The 23,882-nt window shown below is 56.2% G+C and overlaps 2 protein-coding genes across 7 annotated transcripts in view; one reads left to right on the forward strand and one right to left on the reverse strand.

The window, feature by feature from the left end:
- The window catches only part of ANKAR (ankyrin and armadillo repeat containing), an 898,322-nt gene extending 892,068 nt beyond the window's left edge, over positions 1–6,254 (reverse strand). Inside the window, exon 1 of the mRNA XM_077275585.1 lies at positions 6,168–6,254. The gene's annotated coding sequence lies outside the window, so the exon portion shown is untranslated. The remainder of the gene's footprint in view (positions 1–6,167) is intronic.
- LOC143786311 (glucose-1-phosphate adenylyltransferase-like) overlaps positions 6,145–23,882 on the forward strand; it is a 243,915-nt gene continuing 226,177 nt past the window's right edge. For 2 of the 6 annotated variants that reach the window (XM_077275583.1, XM_077275584.1), the window contains exon 1: positions 6,438–6,556. The gene's annotated coding sequence lies outside the window, so the exon portion shown is untranslated. Of the gene's footprint in view, positions 6,160–6,437; positions 6,557–6,859; positions 7,008–23,882 lie in introns of those variants that run through there. The other 4 variants (XM_077275581.1, XM_077275579.1, XM_077275580.1 and 1 more) reach the window with 4 other exon arrangements.

Below are 23,882 nucleotides of genomic sequence, written 5' to 3' on the forward strand. Positions count from 1 at the left end.
TGACCTCAGAGCAGTCAATGCCACATCAGAACTGTTTGCTCCCTTGGTTCCTAACCCTCACACCTTGTTGGCACACATACCTGTTAACAGTACTTGTTTTTCAGTGATTGACTTAGCAAATGCCTTTTTCAGTGTTCCATTGCACCTAGTTTGTAAGTATCACAAGGCTGGCATGTTAAAGGAGTAGCTCTCATTCAGTATGTTGATGACCTATTGCTGTGTGCTCCTTCTCGTTCTCTGTGTAAAATGGCCACAATCTCTTTACTCTTTTTCCTCCACGAACAGGGGTGTAAGGTATCCAAACAAAAATTAAAGTTTTGCTTAAGTACTGTTGTGTTTCTAGGACATTGTCTCTCTCCAGGGAAGAAGCACCTCACCCCTGAGCGAAAACAGGCTATCATGGACATGCAGCCACCACGGAATTTGCAGGGCCCCCGTGTGTTTCTAGGACTAACTTCCTACTGTCGTCCGTGGATTCGTTCTGCCTCCATCTTATTGCAACCTCTATATGACTATATGCAACCTGTCCCCTTCTGCCTTACACCAGAGGCACTTGACTGTTTTTACTCTCTGAAATTATGCATTGTTTCCTCTCCAGCTTTGGGCATCCCCAATTATGCCCTTCCCTTTAACCTCTTTCTTCATGAAAATGCAGGACATGCTACGGGTGTGCTGACTCAGCTTCATGGGGACAAACAGAGACCTGTTGCTTATTACAGCGGTCGCCTGGATACAGTGGCAAGAGGAAGTTCCTCCTGTGTTCGGGCTGTGTTGTCTGTCCAGCTGTTGCTACACAAGTCTTCAGAGATTGTTTTGGATCACCCACTGACGGTCCATACCCCACATGATGTACATAGTATCCTTAACCAAGTACAACCTAGCCACCTGTCCACGGCCAGACAGCTGCGTCTTCAGTTTGCTATTCTCATGCCTACTAATGTGACTTTGAAAAGGTGCACTGTCCAAAACCCCGCTACTCTTCTCCCAGTTCCTATGGATCCCAATGGGGGAGGGGTAGGTGACATGGGAAAGGACACTCTTTTTCTTTCTAGAATGGATCCAGAGGAACAAGATCAGGTTTCCAAACCACATGATTGTCTGGAATTGATGTCTCATGAAACGGCTGGTCTCCCCACTGTCTCTAGTGTGCCCATACCTAATGCTGATTTTGAGCTTTTTGTAGATGGATCCAGTCACCAAGATGACCAAGGACGCTTCTGTACCGGATATGTTGTGGTCTCAGAACATGAGGTAATCAAGGCAGAGTCAATCCCAGCTCATATGTCTGCACAAGAAGCAGAGCTCAAGGCACTCACAGAAGCGTGCAAACTAGCAGAAGGTAAGACTGTAAATATCTACACCGATTCCAGGTATGCTTTTGGCATTGCACACGATTATGGGCCTATCTGGAGATCCGGGGCTTTCCTGGCCACCCCAGTAAACCTGCTGAGGCAGTCCAGCAACTTATGAATGCACTACAGCTTCCCACCCAAGCAGGCATCATAAAGGTAAAGGCACATACCAGAGGCACCGATGGACAGACAAAGGGTAACGCACTGGCAGACCAGGCTGCCAAGAAAGCAGCAAGCACTCCTGTAGCCTCTAAAGTACGTAACCTGGGCACCCCACCATCTCCACTTGTGTCAAAAGACATCTTAGCCCGGTTACAAGAACAGGCAAGTAAGGAGGAGAAAGATAGGTGGCAAAAGATAGGGGCTTGCTCTGATACCGTCACTGGGTTATGGGGGAGGGGTGAAAAGGTCTGCCTACCACAGGCACTGTACCCAATGATGGCACAGGTTCTGCACGGGAATGTGCACCACTCGAAGACGGCCATGTGTGACACCCTACAGAAACAATGGATTGCCCCCGGGTTTTCCACCTGCGCAGAAAGGCAGGTACAGAGCTGCATAATATGTGTCACACATAATCAGGGTAGGACAGTGAAAACTCCATCCAAACACACTCCCCAGCCCCTTTACCCATTCCAGAGACTGCAGATTGATTATATTCAGTTGCCTAGGGTAGGGACGTATGAGTATGTGTTGGTCTGCATTGATTTATTTTCAGGTTGGCCAGAAGCCTACCCAGTTGCCAAAGCTACGGCTAAGACAACAGCGAAGAAACTGATGGCTGAGATCATATGCAGGTATGGAGTTCCTGAAATCATTGAAAGCGATCGGGGTTCCCATTTTACTGGAGAGATCATGTCAGAGGTAATGGCAGCACTGGGGGTAAGTCAAGCATTGCATACTCCATACCATCCACAGAGCAGTGGAAAAGTGGAGACTAAATGGAACTCTTAAGCTTAAAATCCAGAAGGAAATGGCAGAGACTGGCAAACCATGGACAGAATGCCTTCCTCTAGCTTTGTTTTCAGTAAGATATACCCCAAACAGGAAGACAGGACTGTCACTGTATGAGATTCTGTTTGGCAGGGGCCCCAATCTTGGATGTTTCTTTCCACAACAGTTGCAGCTCAAGTACCAGGACTTGACTAGCTATGTGCAGGCCTTACATGGACACCTTGCTAAAGTGCATTTAACTGTCTTCAGTTCTCTTCCAGACCCAGAAAAGGTTCCTGGACACCATCCCTTGGAGCCAGGACACTGGGTAGTGATAAAGCGGCACGTCTGGAAGAGCCTGGAACCAAGATTTGACGGACCATACCAAGTGTTCCTGGCCACAGCCACAGCTATCAAGCTCGAAGGAAAATCTAGTTGGATCCACGCATCACACTGCAAGCGAGTTAAAGAACCCGACAGCCGATAAAGGAAACATAATGTTTTGGCTGGTTTCGATTTCCATGATATTATGTGTAATCGCATGGGACAGTCTAAATTCTCCAACATCCTTGAACAATAAGTTTGTGCAACATCACAGAAAATTGATAGATGACTTGTTGAGAAATTCCCAGCCCTTATCAGACTGTTGGATCTGTATGCATTCACCGACGTCAGCCACAAGTATCCCCTTCCTAGCTATCCCTGTGTCACCTGAGGAACTGTTTGCCTGGACTGATTGTTCTGACACACTTGCCAACAATGCCACGAACAATGTTCAGTTGTGGAACACTACCGTCGGACAGCTGGTGGTCAGATACTTTCTCTTTCCTCAACCCAGCCACTTGGTTTAAGGGGATCGGGAGCTGGGTAGCTGGGATTTTACAAAGCTTATTGCATATAGTTGCGATTGTCCTTATTGCATATATAGTGTTCAAAATAGTTTTTAAGTGTATCTCCGAATGTACTAAGAGATCTGTGTTTTGTTTAAAGCAACAATATTGTTTTGCAGTAGAAAGAAATATTGTAAGTTGAAGTTGGAAGTTGAAGGTGAAATATGGTGCCTAGTTTTAGAAGGAGACTTGTGATTGGTTATCAGTGTGATTGAAAGATTGGTAAAAGATTTACCTGCTTCAAGTTGAGTGGTTGATATATAGCAAATTGAGGATCAACAGAGGAAGTGAATTCTGATTGTTTTTGTCACGTTGAAAAAAGGAAAGTTGTCTATTACTATGACAAAAAGCTGGATGTTTTGTGGTGCAAGAAGGAACTGAGAAAGTGACTGAGATTAATGTGTCAGGAAAGCAAACAGTTAAAAAATTGGGACAGAGGGTCTCCCTGCTAGATAATCAGTTTCCGTAGAAGAAGAAGAAGACTTTGAATTTGTGTGATGAATCTGACATTGTTAGCCCAAAGACGGGGAAAGAAATCTGTCAGGAATGTAGGAAAAATATCCTCAATCGTTGGTTTTTCTAAGGTGTTCTGGCACGTGAATTGTGTGATGAAGGTTTTGTAGAAATTAATTAAGTCTGAGAACTGCTGTATTCCGTTTCTGTGTGAAATTTCTAAAATACCTGATGAAAGGGGTGAGTCAAATAATCTGCGCTATTGCTTTCTTCTGTGTTGAGTAATGCTGTGATTTTCTTATCTCTGCTGTGTCTCTGGTATGGAGGGGGCACGTAGCTGCGTTCCAGTTTTCTCTGTATTTTCTGTCCTTGGTGTAGTAAGCGCTGGGAAATTCTGCACTCACACAGCTGATGATGATATATACTAACAAATCCTATGGCCAGGAAACAGTACGGCTTATTCAGAATAGTGAATAAAATGGGGGAAATTGTTATAGCCGGATCCATTTTATCTTGCTTGCCTCCATTTTGTATAAGTGTCACTAAAAGGTCAGGAAAACAAGACATAATTCACTATTCTTCATTGTGCTGTTATTGCTGATTCCTAAGAACTAATTGTAGCAGGGAATGTCCTTGGTAAGATAACGAATAATGTTCTGTGTAAAAATATGTTTTCAAAACCATAGGGAGACTAGGGAGTAAAACACTCCGACGCTTAGCCCATATATGGAGAATCCGCCTCCAACATAAGAATGCATAAAAAGTGTGTGTAAGCTTAATAAACTAGAGATACTTCAGATACAGCCCTGGTGTATTGTGTCTTATCTCTCCGGTGCCGTGACGTTATCTCTACAGTGGACTCATCAGAGAGTAGGTCGAGACCTGCGACAACATTACTGATGTGTGAAAGTAGCCTAAAGGTACCTTCACACGAAGCGACGCTGCAGCGATAGCGACAACGATGCCGATCGCTGCAGCGTCGCTGTTTGATCGCTGGAGAGCTGTCACACAGACCGCTCTCCAGCGACCAACGATGCCGAGGTCCCCGGGTAAACATCGGGTTGCTAAGCGCAGGGCCGCGCTTAGTAACCCGATGTTTACCCTGGTTACCAGCGTAAAAGTAAAAAAAACAAACAGTACATATTCACCTGCGCGTCCCCCAGCGTCTGCTTCCTGACACTGACTGAGCTCCGGCCCTAACAGCAGAGCGGTGACGTCACCGCTGTGCTTTCACTTTCACTTTAGGGCCGGCGCTCAGTAAGTGTCAGGAAGCAGACGCTGGGGGACGCGCAGGTGAGTATGTACTGTTTGTTTTTTTTACTTTTACGCTGGTAACCAGGGTAAACATCGGGTTACTAAGCGCGGCCCTGCGCTTGGTAACCCGATGTTTACCCTGGTTACCAGTGTAAAACATCGCTGGTATCGTTGCTTTTGCTTTCAAACACAACGATACACGGCGATCTGACGACCAAATAAAGTTCTGGACTTTATTCAGCGACCAGCGACATCACAGCAGGATCCTGATCGCTGCTGCGTGTCAAACTAAACGATATCGCTAGCGAGGATGCTGCAACGTCACGGATCGCTAGCGATATCGTTACAAAGTCGTTTCGTGTGAAGGTACCTTAAGGCTACTTTAACACTAGCGTCAGTATGGGGCCGTCGCCATGCGACGGCCCGACGTACCGACGCATGCTGTGAAATAAAAGCACAACGGGGGCAGCGGATACAGTTTTTCAACGCATCCACTGCCCCATTGTAATGTCCGGGGAGGAGGGGGCGGAGTTCCGGCCGCGCATGCGTTGTCGGAAATGGCGGACACGACGCACAAAAAAAGTTACATGTAACTTTGACGGTCCGCCAAAACACGACGCAACCGTCGCACGACGGATGCGACGTGTGGCCATACGTCGCAATGCGTCGCTAATTTAAGTCTATGGGGAAAAAACGCATCCTGCAGACAACTTTGCAGGATGCGTTTTTCTCCTAAACGACGCATTGCGACGTAGGCAAAACGACGCTAGTGTGAAAGTAGCCTAAGAAACTGTCCAGGCAGTCGCCCCTTCAGCATTGCGCTATTTAGTGAGCTTGCATATCACTGTTCTGCCCCAGTTTTGGTGGCTGTGTTGCGGATCCTGCCCGTTACGCCCCAGTACTGCGCCCCTAGTGCAGACTACACTCGGAAGTTCCCTCGTCTCATTCACGTCTGTGGGGAAACCCAGAAATAAACCGCAGACCGCCGTCACGGCTTCCAATAATGTGGCAGAGGACGGGCACAGTACATGACCCGTGTCCGCTGTACGTCCGTGCAGGAAAGTACACAGAAAAAACCGCACCAAGTGCTCATGTGACCCTGACCTTAGCACCAGCACATTAGTCACCTGCGACTCTGACGCGCTCTCTCTCTCCTTCTCAAGACAGACATGGAAATGAGAACACCAGAAATCTTATTACGGATCCGCTCGTTTCATTGATTATACTGGACCCACAATCTGGAAGGAAACGTCCGAACGATGCGGTCCTGCCTCGGTGTAAGTACCTGATGTGTCACCGGAGCCGCGCACCCACCTGTACCGATGTCTCCGCTCCACTATGTTGCTTAGTAACGGAATGTTAGCGTAGCGAAACGTCATTTCCAGCCTGGGTTTAGAATAGAAACTACATTTCCCAGGTTCCCCCTCTCAGCCCACGTGATCCGTATAACGGTGGCCTCCAGGAAGCTTCATACCGCGCATAGCAAAGGGTTGAGCCTAGAGTGTATGGGCTCCTTCCAGGTCCTGGCTGCAGCCCATACACTCTAGCCGGCTCACTACTGAAGATGCTTGTGAACTCAGAACACGCCCCTCCCGATAGGACACGCCCCCGGAAATGTCGTCACACCTGGAAGGAGCCCATACACTCTAGCATTTACCTTAGCACAGTCATCAGGTGAGTTTCATGACTGTAAATGTGAACCTGGTCCTGTACAGACTCATCGGGTTTTCTTTTCTGAGATAAATGTTGGGGTGCAGCTCAATGGTGACAACACCGGCAAGAAAGTTGATGATGATCGTCAGTCGGAGATCTGTATGTGTTGTGGCCCCTGTATTGCCTCCATGGGGGACCACTCCTGTGGTGATGATTTTTTCTATGGAGGTGGATCACGCCCTGTTTTTCCATATCTGGATTTTTCCCTCTGGTTTTGCAGTGATTTCTCAGGGGGAAACTGACCGGAGAACAGACCCCACACATCAGTACAGGACCGTGCACAGACCAGAAGATGCCACACGTTGCGTTTTCCGCCCCGCCAGTTTGTCTGTAGCAGCTAGAGGAAAAGCTGGGTGACTGCTCGTCCTGGCATCGGTCAGGCAGGAGACGTGGCTATACGGTTGGGCTGGCGGTATGTAGACCTGGCCTCAATTCACATGATCCAGAGTTTGTGTGAACTCAAAATTCTGCACATAATACCGCTGAATACGCGTTTCCGACCGTCCGCCCGACCAACCGACCGTCCACCAGCGTCGAGTGTCCAGATCCCCTCCATGGGTTTCACAGTTCTCAAGCCAGTGGGTGAAACGTGGAACAAAATCTGAGCACAACAGCAGGTGCAGCGACGTCCATGGCGGAGAAGTGCTGCCCTCGGCTTCCAGGGCGTCGGTCACATGCCAGAATCCTGGCCATTGTGTGCGCTGTATGGCATCGTCCCCTGACTCTGCTGTCCTCGGCTTCCTGCCCCCCTGTCACATACCAGAATCCTGGCCATTGTGTGCGCTGTATGGCATCGCCCCCTGACTCTGCTGCCCTCGGCTTCCTGCGCCCCTGTCACATACCAGAATCCTGGCCATTGGTGCGCTGTATGGCATCGCCCCCTGACTCTGCTACCCTCGGCTTCCTGCGCCCCTGTCACATACCAGAATCCTGGCCATTGTGTGCGCTGTATGGCATCGTCCCCTGACTCTGCTGCCCCCGGCTTCCTGCGCCCCTGTCACATACCAGAATCCTGGCCATTGTGTGCGCTGTATGGCATCGTCCCCTGACTCTGCTGCCCTCAGCTTCCTGCGCCCCTGTCAAATACCAGAATCCTGGCCATTGTGTGCGCTGTATGGCATCGTCCCCTGACTCTGCTGCCCTCAGCTTCCTGCGCCCCTGTCACATACCAGAATCCTGGCCATTGTGTGCGCTGTATGGCATCGTCCCCTGACTCTGCTGCCCTCGGCTTCCTGCGCCCCTGTCAAATACCAGAATCCTGGCCATTGTGTGCGCTGTATGGCATCGCCCCCTGACTCTGCTGCCCTCGGCTTCCAGAGCACCGGTCACATACCAGAATCCTGGCCATTGTGTGCGCTGTATGGCATCGCCCCCTGACTCTGCTGCCCCCGGCTTCCTGCGCACCTGTCACATACCAGAATCCTGGCCATTGTGTGCGCTGTATGGCATCGTCCCCTGACTCTGCTGCCCTCGGCTTCCAGGGCGTCGGTCACATACCAGAATCCTGGCCATTGTGTGCGCTGTATGGCATCGCCCCCTGACTCTGCTGCCCTCGGCTTCCAGCGCCCCTGTCACATACCAGAATCCTGGCCATTGTGTGCGCTGTATGGCATCGTCCCCTGACTCTGCTGCCCCCGGCTTCCTGCGCACCTGTCACATACCAGAATCCTGGCCATTGTGTGCGCTGTATGGCATCGCCCCCTGACTCTGCTGCCCTCAGCTTCCTGCGCACCTGTCACATGCCAGAATCCTGGCCATTGTGTGCGCTGTATGGCATCGCCCCCTGACTCTGCTGCCCTCGGCTTCCAGGGCGTCGGTCACATACCAGAATCCTGGCCATTGTGTGCGCTGTATGGCATCGCCCCCTGACTCTGCTGCCCTCAGCTTCCTGCGCACCTGTCACATGCCAGAATCCTGGCCATTGTGTGCGCTGTATGGCATCGCCCCCTGACTCTGCTGACCTCGGCTTCCAGGGCGTCGGTCACATACCAGAATCCTGGCCATTGTATGCGCTGTATGGCATCGTCGCCTGATTCTGCTGCCCTCAGCTTCCTGCGCACCTGTCACATACCAGAATCCTGGCCATTGTGTGCGCTGTATGGCATCGTCCCCTGACTCTGCTGCCTTCAGCTTCCTGCGCCCCTGTCACATACCAGAATCCTGGCCATTGTGTGCGCTGTATGGCATCGTCCCCTGACTCTGCTGCCTTCAGCTTCCTGCGCCCCTGTCACATACCAGAATCCTGGCCATTGTGTGCGCTGTATGGCATCGTCCCCTGACTCTGCTGCCCCCGGCTTCCTGCGCACCTGTCACATACCAGAATCCTGGCCATTGTGTGCGCTGTATGGCATTGCCCCCTGACTCTGCTGCCCTCAGCTTCCTGCGCACCTGTCACATACCAGAATCCTGGCCATTGTGTGCGCTGTATGGCATCGTCCCCTGATTCTGCTGCCCTCAGCTTCCAGGGCGTCGGTCACATACCAGAATCCTGGCCATTGTGTGCGCTGTATGGCATCGCCCCCTGACTCTGCTGCCCTCGGCTTCCAGCGCACCTGTCACATACCAGAATCCTGGCCATTGTGTGCGCTGTATGGCATCGTCCCCTGATTCTGCTGCCCTCAGCTTCCAGGGCGTCGGTCACATACCAGAATCCTGGCCATTGTGTGCGCTGTATGGCATCGCCCCCTGACTCTGCTGCCCTCGGCTTCCAGGGCGTCGGTCACATACCAGAATCCTGGCCATTGTATGCGCTGTATGGCATCGCCCCCTGACTCTGCTGCCCTCGGCTTCTAGGGCGTCGGTCACATACCAGAATCCTGGCCATTGTATGCGCTGTATGGCATCGCCCCCTGACTCTGCTGCCCTCAGCTTCCTGCGCACCTGTCACATGCCAGAATCCTGGCCATTGTGTGCGCTGTATGGCATCGCCCCCTGACTGCTGCCCTCGGCTTCCAGGGCATCGGTCACATACCAGAATCCTGGCCATTGTGTGCGCTGTATGGCATCGCCCCCTGACTCTGCTGCCCTCGGCTTCCAGCGCAGCGGTCACATACCAGAATCCTGGCCATTGTATGCGCTGTATGGCATCGCCCCCTGACTCTGCTGCCCTCAGCTTCCTGCGCACCTGTCACATGCCAGAATCCTGGCCATTGTGTGCGCTGTATGGCATTGCCCCCTGACTCTGCTGCCCTCAGCTTCCTGCGCCCCTGTCACTTGCTAGAATCCTGGCCATTGTGTGCGCTGTATGGCATCGTCCCCTGACTCTGCTGTCCTCGGCTTCCTGCGCCCCTGTCACATACCAGAATCCTGGCCATTGTGTGCGCTGTATGGCATCGTCCCCTGACTCTGCTGCCTTCAGCTTCCCGCGCCCCTGTCACATACCAGAATTCTGGCCATTGTGTGCGCTGTATGGCATCGTCCCCTGACTCTGCTGCCCTCGGCTTCCAGCGCCCCTGTCACATACCAGAATCCTGGCCATTGTGTGCGCTGTATGGCATCGTCCCCTGATTCTGCTGCCCTCAGCTTCCTGCGCCCCTGTCACATACCAGAATCCTGGCCATTGTGTGCGCTGTATGGCATCGTCCCCTGACTCTGCTGCCCCCGGCTTCCTGCGCACCTGTCACATACCAGAATCCTGGCCATTGTGTGCGCTGTATGGCATCGTCCCCTGACTCTGCTGCCCTCAGCTTCCTGCGCCCCTGTCACATACCAGAATCCTGGCCATTGTGTGCGCTGTATGGCATCGTCCCCTGACTCTGCTGCCCTCGGCTTCCAGCGCACCTGTCACATACCAGAATCCTGGCCATTGTGTGCGCTGTATGGCATCGTCCCCTGACTCTGCTGCCCTCGGCTTCCAGCGCACCTGTCACATACCAGAATCCTGGCCATTGTGTGCGCTGTATGGCATCGCCCCCTGACTCTGCTGCCTTCAGCTTCCTGCGCCCCTGTCACATACCAGAATCCTGGCCATTGTGTGCGCTGTATGGCATTGCCCCCTGACTCTGCTGCCCTCAGCTTCCTGCGCCCCTGTCACTTGCTAGAATCCTGGCCATTGTGTGCGCTGTATGGCATCGTCCCCTGACTCTGCTGTCCTCGGCTTCCTGCGCCCCTGTCACATACAGCGCACACAATGGCCAGGATTCTGGTATGTGACAGGGGGGCAGGAAGCCGAGGGCAGCAGAGTCAGGGGACGATGCCATACAGCGCACACAATGGCCAGGATTCTGGTATGGCATCGTCCCCTGACTCTGCTGCCTTCAGCTTCCTGCGCCCCTGTCACATACCAGAATCCTGGCCATTGTGTGCGCTGTATGGCATCGTCCCCTGACTCTGCTGCCCTCGGCTTCCAGCGCCCCTGTCACATACCAGAATCCTGGCCATTGTGTGCGCTGTATGGCATCGTCCCCTGATTCTGCTGCCCTCAGCTTCCTGCGCCCCTGTCACATACCAGAATCCTGGCCATTGTGTGCGCTGTATGGCATCGTCCCCTGACTCTGCTGCCCCCGGCTTCCTGCGCACCTGTCACATACCAGAATCCTGGCCATTGTGTGCGCTGTATGGCATCGTCCCCTGACTCTGCTGCCCTCAGCTTCCTGCGCCCCTGTCACATACCAGAATCCTGGCCATTGTGTGCGCTGTATGGCATCGTCCCCTGACTCTGCTGCCCTCGGCTTCCAGCGCACCTGTCACATACCAGAATCCTGGCCATTGTGTGCGCTGTATGGCATCGTCCCCTGACTCTGCTGCCCTCGGCTTCCAGCGCACCTGTCACATACCAGAATCCTGGCCATTGTGTGCGCTGTATGGCATCGTCCCCTGACTCTGCTGCCCTCGGCTTCCAGCGCACCTGTCACATACCAGAATCCTGGCCATTGTGTGCGCTGTATGGCATTGCCCCCTGACTCTGCTGCCCTCAGCTTCCTGCGCCCCTGTCACTTGCTAGAATCCTGGCCATTGTGTGCGCTGTATGGCATCGTCCCCTGACTCTGCTGTCCTCGGCTTCCTGCGCCCCTGTCACTTGCCAGAATCCTGGCCATTGTGTGCGCTGTATGGCATCGCCCCCTGACTCTGCTGCCCTCGGCTTCCAGGGCGTCGGTCACATACCAGAATCCTGGCCATTGTGTGCGCTGTATGGCATCGCCCCCTGACTCTGCTGCCCTCGGCTTCCAGCGCAGCGGTCACATACCAGAATCCTGGCCATTGTATGCGCTGTATGGCATCGCCCCCTGACTCTGCTGCCCTCAGCTTCCTGCGCACCTGTCACATGCCAGAATCCTGGCCATTGTGTGCGCTGTATGGCATTGCCCCCTGACTCTGCTGCCCTCGGCTTCCTGCGCCCCTGTCACATACCAGAATCCTGGCCATTGTGTGCGCTGTATGGCATCGTCCCCTGACTCTGCTGCCTTCAGCTTCCTGCGCCCCTGTCACATACCAGAATCCTGGCCATTGTGTGCGCTGTATGGCATTGCCCCCTGACTCTGCTGCCCTCAGCTTCCTGCGCCCCTGTCACTTGCTAGAATCCTGGCCATTGTGTGCGCTGTATGGCATTGCCCCCTGACTCTGCTGCCCTCAGCTTCCTGCGCCCCTGTCACTTGCTAGAATCCTGGCCATTGTGTGCGCTGTATGGCATCGCCCCCTGACTCTGCTGCCCTCGGCTTCCAGGGCGTCGGTCACATACCAGAATCCTGGCCATTGTATGCGCTGTATGGCATCGCCCCCTGACTCTGCTGCCCTCAGCTTCCTGCGCACCTGTCACATGCCAGAATCCTGGCCATTGTGTGCGCTGTATGGCATCGCCCCCTGACTCTGCTACCCTCGGCTTCCTGCGCACCTGTCACATACCAGAATTGTGGCCGTTGTGTGCGTTGTATGGCATCGCCCCCTGACTCTGCTGCCCTCGGCTTCCAGGGCGTCGGTCACATACCAGAATCCTGGCCATTGTGTGCGCTGTATGGCATCGCCCCCTGACTCTGCTGCCCTCGGCTTCCAGCGCAGCGGTCACATACCAGAATCCTGGCCATTGTATGCGCTGTATGGCATCGCCCCCTGACTCTGCTGCCCTCAGCTTCCTGCGCACCTGTCACATGCCAGAATCCTGGCCATTGTGTGCGCTGTATGGCATTGCCCCCTGACTCTGCTGCCCTCGGCTTCCTGCCCCCCTGTCACATACCAGAATCCTGGCCATTGTGTGCGCTGTATGGCATCGTCCCCTGACTCTGCTGCCTTCAGCTTCCTGCGCCCCTGTCACATACCAGAATCCTGGCCATTGTGTGCGCTGTATGGCATTGCCCCCTGACTCTGCTGCCCTCAGCTTCCTGCGCCCCTGTCACTTGCTAGAATCCTGGCCATTGTGTGCGCTGTATGGCATCGTCCCCTGACTCTGCTGTCCTCGGCTTCCTGCCCCCCTGTCACATACCAGAATCCTGGCCATTGTGTGCGCTGTATGGCATCGTCCCCTGACTCTGCTGCCTTCAGCTTCCTGCGCCCCTGTCACATACCAGAATCCTGGCCATTGTGTGCGCTGTATGGCATCGTCCCCTGACTCTGCTGCCCTCGGCTTCCAGCGCCCCTGTCACATACCAGAATCCTGGCCATTGTGTGCGCTGTATGGCATCGTCCCCTGATTCTGCTGCCCTCAGCTTCCTGCGCCCCTGTCACATACCAGAATCCTGGCCATTGTGTGCGCTGTATGGCATCGTCCCCTGACTCTGCTGCCCCCGGCTTCCTGCGCACCTGTCACATACCAGAATCCTGGCCATTGTGTGCGCTGTATGGCATCGTCCCCTGACTCTGCTGCCCTCAGCTTCCTGCGCCCCTGTCACATACCAGAATCCTGGCCATTGTGTGCGCTGTATGGCATCGTCCCCTGACTCTGCTGCCCTCGGCTTCCAGCGCACCTGTCACATACCAGAATCCTGGCCATTGTGTGCGCTGTATGGCATCGTCCCCTGACTCTGCTGCCCTCGGCTTCCAGCGCACCTGTCACTTACCAGAATCCTGGCCATTGTGTGCGCTGTATGGCATCGTCCCCTGACTCTGCTGCCCCCGGCTTCCTGCGCACCTGTCACATACCAGAATCCTGGCCATTGTGTGCGCTGTATGGCATCGTCCCCTGATTCTGCTGCCCTCAGCTTCCTGCGCACCTGTCACATACCAGAATCCTGGCCATTGTGTGCGCTGTATGGCATCGTCCCCTGACTCTGCTGCCCTCGGCTTCCAGCGCACCTGTCACATACCAGAATCCTGGCCATTGTGTGCGCTGTATGGCATCGTCCCCTGATTCTGCTGCCCTCAGCTTCCAGGGCGTCGGTCACATACCAGAATCCTGGCCATTGTGTGCGCTGTATGGCATCGCCCCCTGACTCTGCTGCCCTCGGCTTCCAGGGCGTCGGTCACATACCAGAATCCTGGCCATTGTATGCGCTGTATGGCATCGCCCCCTGACTCTGCTGCCCTCGGCTTCCTGCGCCCCTGTCACATACCAGAATCCTGGCCATTGTGTGCGCTGTATGGCATCGTCCCCTGACTCTGCTGCCTTCAGCTTCCTGCGCCCCTGTCACATACCAGAATCCTGGCCATTGTGTGCGCTGTATGGCATTGCCCCCTGACTCTGCTGCCCTCAGCTTCCTGCGCCCCTGTCACTTGCTAGAATCCTGGCCATTGTGTGCGCTGTATGGCATCGTCCCCTGACTCTGCTGTCCTCGGCTTCCTGCCCCCCTGTCACATACCAGAATCCTGGCCATTGTGTGCGCTGTATGGCATCGTCCCCTGACTCTGCTGCCTTCAGCTTCCTGCGCCCCTGTCACATACCAGAATCCTGGCCATTGTGTGCGCTGTATGGCATCGTCCCCTGACTCTGCTGCCCTCGGCTTCCAGCGCCCCTGTCACATACCAGAATCCTGGCCATTGTGTGCGCTGTATGGCATCGTCCCCTGATTCTGCTGCCCTCAGCTTCCTGCGCCCCTGTCACATACCAGAATCCTGGCCATTGTGTGCGCTGTATGGCATCGTCCCCTGACTCTGCTGCCCCCGGCTTCCTGCGCACCTGTCACATACCAGAATCCTGGCCATTGTGTGCGCTGTATGGCATCGTCCCCTGACTCTGCTGCCCTCAGCTTCCTGCGCCCCTGTCACATACCAGAATCCTGGCCATTGTGTGCGCTGTATGGCATCGTCCCCTGACTCTGCTGCCCTCGGCTTCCAGCGCACCTGTCACATACCAGAATCCTGGCCATTGTGTGCGCTGTATGGCATCGTCCCCTGACTCTGCTGCCCTCGGCTTCCAGCGCACCTGTCACTTACCAGAATCCTGGCCATTGTGTGCGCTGTATGGCATCGTCCCCTGACTCTGCTGCCCCCGGCTTCCTGCGCACCTGTCACATACCAGAATCCTGGCCATTGTGTGCGCTGTATGGCATCGTCCCCTGATTCTGCTGCCCTCAGCTTCCTGCGCACCTGTCACATACCAGAATCCTGGCCATTGTGTGCGCTGTATGGCATCGTCCCCTGACTCTGCTGCCCTCGGCTTCCAGCGCACCTGTCACATACCAGAATCCTGGCCATTGTGTGCGCTGTATGGCATCGTCCCCTGATTCTGCTGCCCTCAGCTTCCAGGGCGTCGGTCACATACCAGAATCCTGGCCATTGTGTGCGCTGTATGGCATCGCCCCCTGACTCTGCTGCCCTCGGCTTCCAGGGCGTCGGTCACATACCAGAATCCTGGCCATTGTATGCGCTGTATGGCATCGCCCCCTGACTCTGCTGCCCTCGGCTTCCAGGGCATCGGTCACATACCAGAATCCTGGCCATTGTATGCGCTGTATGGCATCGCCCCCTGACTCTGCTGCCCTCAGCTTCCTGCGCACCTGTCACATGCCAGAATCCTGGCCATTGTGTGCGCTGTATGGCATTGCCCCCTGACTCTGCTGCCCTCGGCTTCCTGCGCCCCTGTCACATACCAGAATCCTGGCCATTGTGTGCGCTGTATGGCATCGTCCCCTGACTCTGCTGCCTTCAGCTTCCTGTGCCCCTGTCACATACCAGAATCCTGGCCATTGTGTGCGCTGTATGGCATTGCCCCCTGACTCTGCTGCCCTCAGCTTCCTGCGCCCCTGTCACTTGCTAGAATCCTGGCCATTGTGTGCGCTGTATGGCATTGCCCCCTGACTCTGCTGCCCTCAGCTTCCTGCGCCCCTGTCACTTGCTAGAATCCTGGCCATTGTGTGCGCTGTATGGCATCGCCCCCTGACTCTGCTGCCCTCGGCTTCCAGGGCGTCGGTCACATACCAGAATCCTGGCCATTGTATGCGCTGTATGGCATCGCCCCCTGACTCTGCTGCCCTCAGCTTCCTGCGCACCTGTCACATGCCAGAATCCTGGCCATTGTGTGCGCTGTATGGCATCGCCCCCTGACTCTGCTGCCCTCGGCTTCCTGCGCACCTGTCACATACCAGAATTGTGGCCGTTGTGTGCGTTGTATGGCATCGCCCCCTGACTCTGCTACCCTCGGCTTCCTGCGCCCCTGTCACATACCAGAATCCTGGCCATTGTGTGCGCTGTATGGCATCGTCCCCTGACTCTGCTGCCTTCAGCTTCCTGCGCCCCTGTCACATACCAGAATCCTGGCCATTGTGTGCGCTGTATGGCATCGTCCCCTGACTCTGCTGCCCTCGGCTTCCAGCGCCCCTGTCACATACCAGAATCCTGGCCATTGTGTGCGCTGTATGGCATCGTCCCCTGACTCTGCTGCCTTCAGCTTCCTGCGCCCCTGTCACATACCAGAATCCTGGCCATTGTGTGCGCTGTATGGCATCGTCCCCTGACTCTGCTGCCCTCGGCTTCCAGCGCCCCTGTCACATACCAGAATCCTGGCCATTGTGTGCGCTGTATGACATCGTCCCCTGATTCTGCTGCCCTCAGCTTCCTGCGCCCCTGTCACATACCAGAATCCTGGCCATTGTGTGCGCTGTATGGCATCGTCCCCTGACTCTGCTGCCCCCGGCTTCCTGCGCACCTGTCACATACCAGAATCCTGGCCATTGTGTGCGCTGTATGGCATCGTCCCCTGACTCTGCTGCCCTCAGCTTCCTGCGCCCCTGTCACATACCAGAATCCTGGCCATTGTGTGCGCTGTATGGCATCGTCCCCTGACTCTGCTGCCCTCGGCTTCCAGCGCACCTGTCACATACCAGAATCCTGGCCATTGTGTGCGCTGTATGGCATCGTCCCCTGACTCTGCTGCCCTCGGCTTCCAGCGCACCTGTCACTTACCAGAATCCTGGCCATTGTGTGCGCTGTATGGCATCGTCCCCTGACTCTGCTGCCCCCGGCTTCCTGCGCACCTGTCACATACCAGAATCCTGGCCATTGTGTGCGCTGTATGGCATTGCCCCCTGACTCTGCTGCCCTCAGCTTCCTGCGCACCTGTCACATACCAGAATCCTAGCCATTGAGTGCGCTGTATGGCATCGTCCCCTGACTCTGCTGCCCTCGGCTTCCAGGGCGTCGGTCACATACCAGAATCCTGGCCATTGTGTGCGCTGTATGGCATCGTCCCCTGATTCTGCTGCCCTCAGCTTCCTGCGCACCTGTCACATACCAGAATCCTGGCCATTGTGTGCGCTGTATGGCATCGTCCCCTGACTCTGCTGCCCTCGGCTTCCAGCGCACCTGTCACATACCAGAATCCTGGCCATTGTGTGCGCTGTATGGCATCGTCCCCTGACTCTGCTGCCCTCGGCTTCCAGGGCATCGGTCACATACCAGAATCCTGGCCATTGTGTGCGCTGTATGGCATCGCCCCCTGACTCTGCTGCCCTCGGCTTCCAGGGCATCGGTCACATACCAGAATCCTGGCCATTGTATGCGCTGTATGGCATCGCCCCCTGACTCTGCTGCCCTCGGCTTCCAGGGCGTCGGTCACATACCAGAATCCTGGCCATTGTATGCGCTGTATGGCATCGCCCCCTGACTCTGCTGCCCTCAGCTTCCTGCGCACCTGTCACATGCCAGAATCCTGGCCATTGTGTGCGCTGTATGGCATCGCCCCCTGACTCTGCTGCCCTCGGCTTCCAGGGCGTCGGTCACATACCAGAATCCTGGCCATTGTGTGCGCTGTATGGCATCGCCCCCTGACTCTGCTGCCCTCGGCTTCCAGCGCAGCGGTCACATACCAGAATCCTGGCCATTGTATGCGCTGTATGGCATCGCCCCCTGACTCTGCTGCCCTCAGCTTCCTGCGCACCTGTCACATGCCAGAATCCTGGCCATTGTGTGCGCTGTATGGCATTGCCCCCTGACTCTGCTGCCCTCGGCTTCCTGCGCCCCTGTCACATACCAGAATCCTGGCCATTGTGTGCGCTGTATGGCATCGTCCCCTGACTCTGCTGCCTTCAGCTTCCTGCGCCCCTCTCACATACCAGAATCCTGGCCATTGCGTGCGCTGTATGGCATTGCCCCCTGACTCTGCTGCCCTCAGCTTCCTGCGCCCCTGTCACTTGCTAGAATCCTGGCCATTGTGTGCGCTGTATGGCATTGCCCCCTGACTCTGCTGCCCTCAGCTTCCTGCGCCCCTGTCACTTGCTAGAATCCTGGCCATTGTGTGCGCTGTATGGCATCGCCCCCTGACTCTGCTGCCCTCGGCTTCCAGGGCGTCGGTCACATACCAGAATCCTGGCCATTGTATGCGCTGTATGGCATCGCCCCCTGACTCTGCTGCCCTCAGCTTCCTGCGCACCTGTCACATGCCAGAATCCTGGCCATTGTGTGCGCTGTATGGCATCGCCCCCTGACTCTGCTACCCTCGGCTTCCTGCGCACCTGTCACATACCAGAATTGTGGCCGTTGTGTGCGTTGTATGGCATCGCCCCCTGACTCTGCTGCCCTCGGCTTCCAGGGCGTCGGTCACATACCAGAATCCTGGCCATTGTGTGCGCTGTATGGCATCGCCCCCTGACTCTGCTGCCCTCGGCTTCCAGGGCGTCGGTCACATACCAGAATCCTGGCCATTGTGTGCGCTGTATGGCATCGCCCCCTGACTCTGCTGCCCTCGGCTTCCAGCGCAGCGGTCACATACCAGAATCCTGGCCATTGTGTGCGCTGTATGGCATTGCCCCCTGACTCTGCTGCCCTCGGCTTCCTGCCCCCCTGTCACATACCAGAATCCTGGCCATTGTGTGCGCTGTATGGCATCGTCCCCTGACTCTGCTGCCTTCAGCTTCCTGCGCCCCTGTCACATACCAGAATCCTGGCCATTGTGTGCGCTGTATGGCATTGCCCCCTGACTCTGCTGCCCTCAGCTTCCTGCGCCCCTGTCACTTGCTAGAATCCTGGCCATTGTGTGCGCTGTATGGCATCGTCCCCTGACTCTGCTGTCCTCGGCTTCCTGCGCCCCTGTCACATACCAGAATCCTGGCCATTGTGTGCGCTGTATGGCATCGTCCCCTGACTCTGCTGCCTTCAGCTTCCTGCGCCCCTGTCACATACCAGAATCCTGGCCATTGTGTGCGCTGTATGGCATCGTCCCCTGACTCTGCTGCCCTCGGCTTCCAGCGCCCCTGTCACATACCAGAATCCTGGCCATTGTGTGCGCTGTATGGCATCGTCCCCTGATTCTGCTGCCCTCAGCTTCCTGCGCCCCTGTCACATACCAGAATCCTGGCCATTGTGTGCGCTGTATGGCATCGTCCCCTGACTCTGCTGCCCCCGGCTTCCTGCGCACCTGTCACATACCAGAATCCTGGCCATTGTGTGCGCTGTATGGCATCGTCCCCTGACTCTGCTGCCCTCAGCTTCCTGCGCCCCTGTCACATACCAGAATCCTGGCCATTGTGTGCGCTGTATGGCATCGTCCCCTGACTCTGCTGCCCTCGGCTTCCAGCGCACCTGTCACATACCAGAATCCTGGCCATTGTGTGCGCTGTATGGCATCGTCCCCTGACTCTGCTGCCCTCGGCTTCCAGCGCACCTGTCACTTACCAGAATCCTGGCCATTGTGTGCGCTGTATGGCATCGTCCCCTGACTCTGCTGCCCCCGGCTTCCTGCGCACCTGTCACATACCAGAATCCTGGCCATTGTGTGCGCTGTATGGCATTGCCCCCTGACTCTGCTGCCCTCAGCTTCCTGCGCCCCTGTCACATACCAGAATCCTGGCCATTGTGTGCGCTGTATGGCATCGTCCCCTGACTCTGCTGCCCTCGGCTTCCAGCGCACCTGTCACATACCAGAATCCTGGCCATTGTGTGCGCTGTATGGCATCGTCCCCTGACTCTGCTGCCCTCGGCTTCCAGCGCACCTGTCACTTACCAGAATCCTGGCCATTGTGTGCGCTGTATGGCATCGTCCCCTGACTCTGCTGCCCCCGGCTTCCTGCGCACCTGTCACATACCAGAATCCTGGCCATTGTGTGCGCTGTATGGCATTGCCCCCTGACTCTGCTGCCCTCAGCTTCCTGCGCACCTGTCACATACCAGAATCCTAGCCATTGAGTGCGCTGTATGGCATCGTCCCCTGACTCTGCTGCCCTCGGCTTCCAGGGCGTCGGTCACATACCAGAATCCTGGCCATTGTGTGCGCTGTATGGCATCGTCCCCTGATTCTGCTGCCCTCAGCTTCCTGCGCACCTGTCACATACCAGAATCCTGGCCATTGTGTGCGCTGTATGGCATCGTCCCCTGACTCTGCTGCCCTCGGCTTCCAGCGCACCTGTCACATACCAGAATCCTGGCCAGTGTGTGCGCTGTATGGCATCGTCCCCTGATTCTGCTGCCCTCAGCTTCCAGGGCGTCGGTCACATACCAGAATCCTGGCCATTGTGTGCGCTGTATGGCATCGTCCACTGACTCTGCTGCCCTCAGCTTCCTGCGCACCTGTCACCAGAATCCTGGCCATTGTGTACGCTGTATGGCATCGTCCCCTGACTCTGCTGCCCTCGGCTTCCAGGGCGTCGGTCACATACCAGAATCCTGGCCATTGTGTGCGCTGTATGGCATCGCCCCCTGACTCTGCTGCCCTCGGCTTCCAGCGCAGCGGTCACATACCAGAATCCTGGCCATTGTATGCGCTGTATGGCATCGTCCCCTGACTCTGCTGCCCTCGGCTTCCAGGGCGTCGGTCACATACCAGAATCCTTGCCATTGTGTGCGCTGTATGGCATCGCCCCCTGACTCTGCTGCCCTCGGCTTCCTGCCACCTGTCACCAGAATCCTGGCCATTATGTGCGCTGTATGGCATCGCCCCTGACTCTGCTGCCCCCGGCTTCCAGCGCACCTGTCACATACCAGAATCCTGGCCATTGTGTACGCTGTATGGCATCGCCCCCTGACTCTGCTGCTCTCGGCTTCCAGGGCGACGGTCACATACCAGAATCCTGGCCATTGTGTGCGCTGTATGGCATCGCCCCTGACTCTGCTGCCCTCGGCTTCCAGCGCAGCGGTCACATACCAGAATCCTGGCCATTGTATGCGCTGTATGGCATCGTCCCCTGACTCTGCTGCCCTCGGCTTCCAGGGCGTCGGTCACATACCAGAATCCTTGCCATTGTGTGCGCTGTATGGCATCGCCCCCTGACTCTGCTGCCCTCGGCTTCCTGCCACCTGTCACCAGAATCCTGGCCATTATGTGCGCTGTATGGCATCGCCCCTGACTCTGCTGCCCCCGGCTTCCAGCGCACCTGTCACATACCAGAATCCTGGCCATTGTGTGCGCTGTATGGCATCGCCCCCTGACTCTGCTGCCCTCGGCTTCCAGGGCGTCGGTCACATACCAGAATCCTTGCCATTGTGTGCGCTGTATGGCATCGCCCCCTGACTCTGCTGCCCTCGGCTTCCTGCCACCTGTCACCAGAATCCTGGCCATTATGTGCGCTGTATGGCATCGCCCCTGACTCTGCTGCCCCCGGCTTCCAGCGCACCTGTCACATACCAGAATCCTGGCCATTGTGTGCGCTGTATGGCATCGCCCCCTGACTCTGCTGCCCTCGGCTTCCTGCCACCTGTCACCAGAATCCTGGCCATTATGTGCGCTGTATTGCATCGCCCCCTGACTCTGCTGCCCTCAGCTTCCTGCGCCCCTGTCACATACCAGAATCCTGGCCATTGTGTGCGCTGTATGGCATCGCCCCCTGACTCTGCTACCCTCGGCTTCCTGCGCACCTGTCACATACCAGAATTGTGGCCGTTGTGTGCGTTGTATGGCATCGCCCTCTGACTCTGCTGCCCTCGGCTTCCAGGGCGTCGGTCACATACCAGAATCCTGGCCATTGAGTGCGCTGTATGGCACTGCCCCCTGACTCTGCTGCCCTCATCTTCCTGCGCACCTGTCACATACCAGAATCCTGGCCATTGTGTGCGCTGTATGGCATCGTCCCCTGACTCTGCTGCCCTCGGCTTCCAGGGCGTCGGTCACATACCAGAATCCTTGCCATTGTGTGCGCTGTATGGCATCGCCCCCTGACTCTGCTGCCCTCGGCTTCCTGCCACCTGTCACCAGAATCCTGGCCATTATGTGCGCTGTATGGCATCGCCCCTGACTCTGCTGCCCCCGGCTTCCAGCGCACCTGTCACATACCAGAATCCTGGCCATTGTGTGCGCTGTATGGCATCGCCCCCTGACTCTGCTGCCCTCGGCTTCCTGCCACCTGTCACCAGAATCCTGGCCATTATGTGCGCTGTATTGCATCGCCCCCTGACTCTGCTGCCCTCAGCTTCCTGCGCCCCTGTCACATACCAGAATCCTGGCCATTGTGTGCGCTGTATGGCATCGCCCCCTGACTCTGCTACCCTCGGCTTCCTGCGCACCTGTCACATACCAGAATTGTGGCCGTTGTGTGCGTTGTATGGCATCGCCCCCTGACTCTGCTGCCCTCGGCTTCCAGGGCGTCGGTCACATACCAGAATCCTGGCCATTGAGTGCGCTGTATGGCACTGCCCCCTGACTCTGCTGCCCTCATCTTCCTGCGCACCTGTCACATACCAGAATCCTGGCCATTGTGTGCGCTGTATGGCATCGTCCCCTGACTCTGCTGCCCTCGGCTTCCAGCGCACCTGTCACATGCCAGAATCCTGGCCATTTTGTGCGCTGTATGGAATCGCCCCCTGACTCCGCTGCCTTCGGCTTCCTGCGTCCCTGTCACATACCAGAATCCTGGCCATTGTGTGCGCTGTATGGCATCGTCCCCTGACTCTGCTGCCCTCAGCTTCCTGCGCCCCTGTCACATACCAGAATCCTGGCCATTGTGTGCGCTGTATGGCATCGTCCCCTGACTCTGCTGCCCTCTGCTTCCAGCGCCCCTGTCACATACCAGAATCCTGGCCATTGTGTGCGCTGTATGACATCGTCCCCTGACTCTGCTGCCCTCGGCTTCCAGCGCCCCTGTCACATACCAGAATCCTGGCCATTGTGTGCGCTGTATGGCATCGTCCCCTGACTCTGCTGCCCTCCGCTTCCTGCGCCCCTGTCACATACCAGAATCCTGGCCATTGTGTGCGCTGTATGGCATCGTCCCCTGACTCTGCTGCCCTCTGCTTCCAGCGCCCCTGTCACATACCAGAATCCTGGCCATTGTGTGCGCTGTATGACATCGTCCCCTGACTCTGCTGCCCTCGGCTTTCTGCGCCCCTGTCACATACCAGAATCCTGGCCATTGTGTGTGCTGTATGGCATCGTCCCCTGACTCTGCTGCCCTCGGCTTCCAGCGCACCTGTCACATACCAGAATCTTGGCCATTGTGTGCGCTGTATGGCATCGTCCCCTGACTCTGCTGCCCCCGGCTTCCTGCGCACCTGTCACATACCAGAATCCTGGCCATTGTGTGCGCTGTATGGCATTGCCCCCTGACTCTGCTGCCCTCAGCTTCCTGCGCACCTGTCACATACCAGAATCCTGGCCATTGAGTGCGCTGTATGGCATCGTCCCCTGACTCTGCTGCCCTCGGCTTCCAGGGCGTCGGTCACATACCAGAATCCTGGCCATTGTGTACGCTGTATGGCATCGTCCCCTGACTCTGCTGCCCTCGGCTTCCTGCCACCTGTCACCAGAATCCTGGCCATTATGTGCGCTGTATGGCATTGCCCCTGACTCTGCTGCCCCCGTGTCATGATCTCTGCAGGCAGAGATCATAGCAAGCCTATAGAGGGACAAGCTCTCGGAAGATGGAACTATACTGACCATGAACTAAGCCTGCCGCGCAACTAGAAATAGCCAGGTAGCATTTCCTATTTATCGCTAGATGCCCAGCTCTGGCCTAAGACCTAAATAGCTAGCAGAGGGAAATATAAGACCTGACTCACC

The sequence above is a fragment of the Ranitomeya variabilis genome, chromosome 7 (genome assembly GCF_051348905.1).
Source record: "Ranitomeya variabilis isolate aRanVar5 chromosome 7, aRanVar5.hap1, whole genome shotgun sequence".
Lineage (NCBI taxonomy): Eukaryota > Metazoa > Chordata > Amphibia > Anura > Dendrobatidae > Ranitomeya > Ranitomeya variabilis.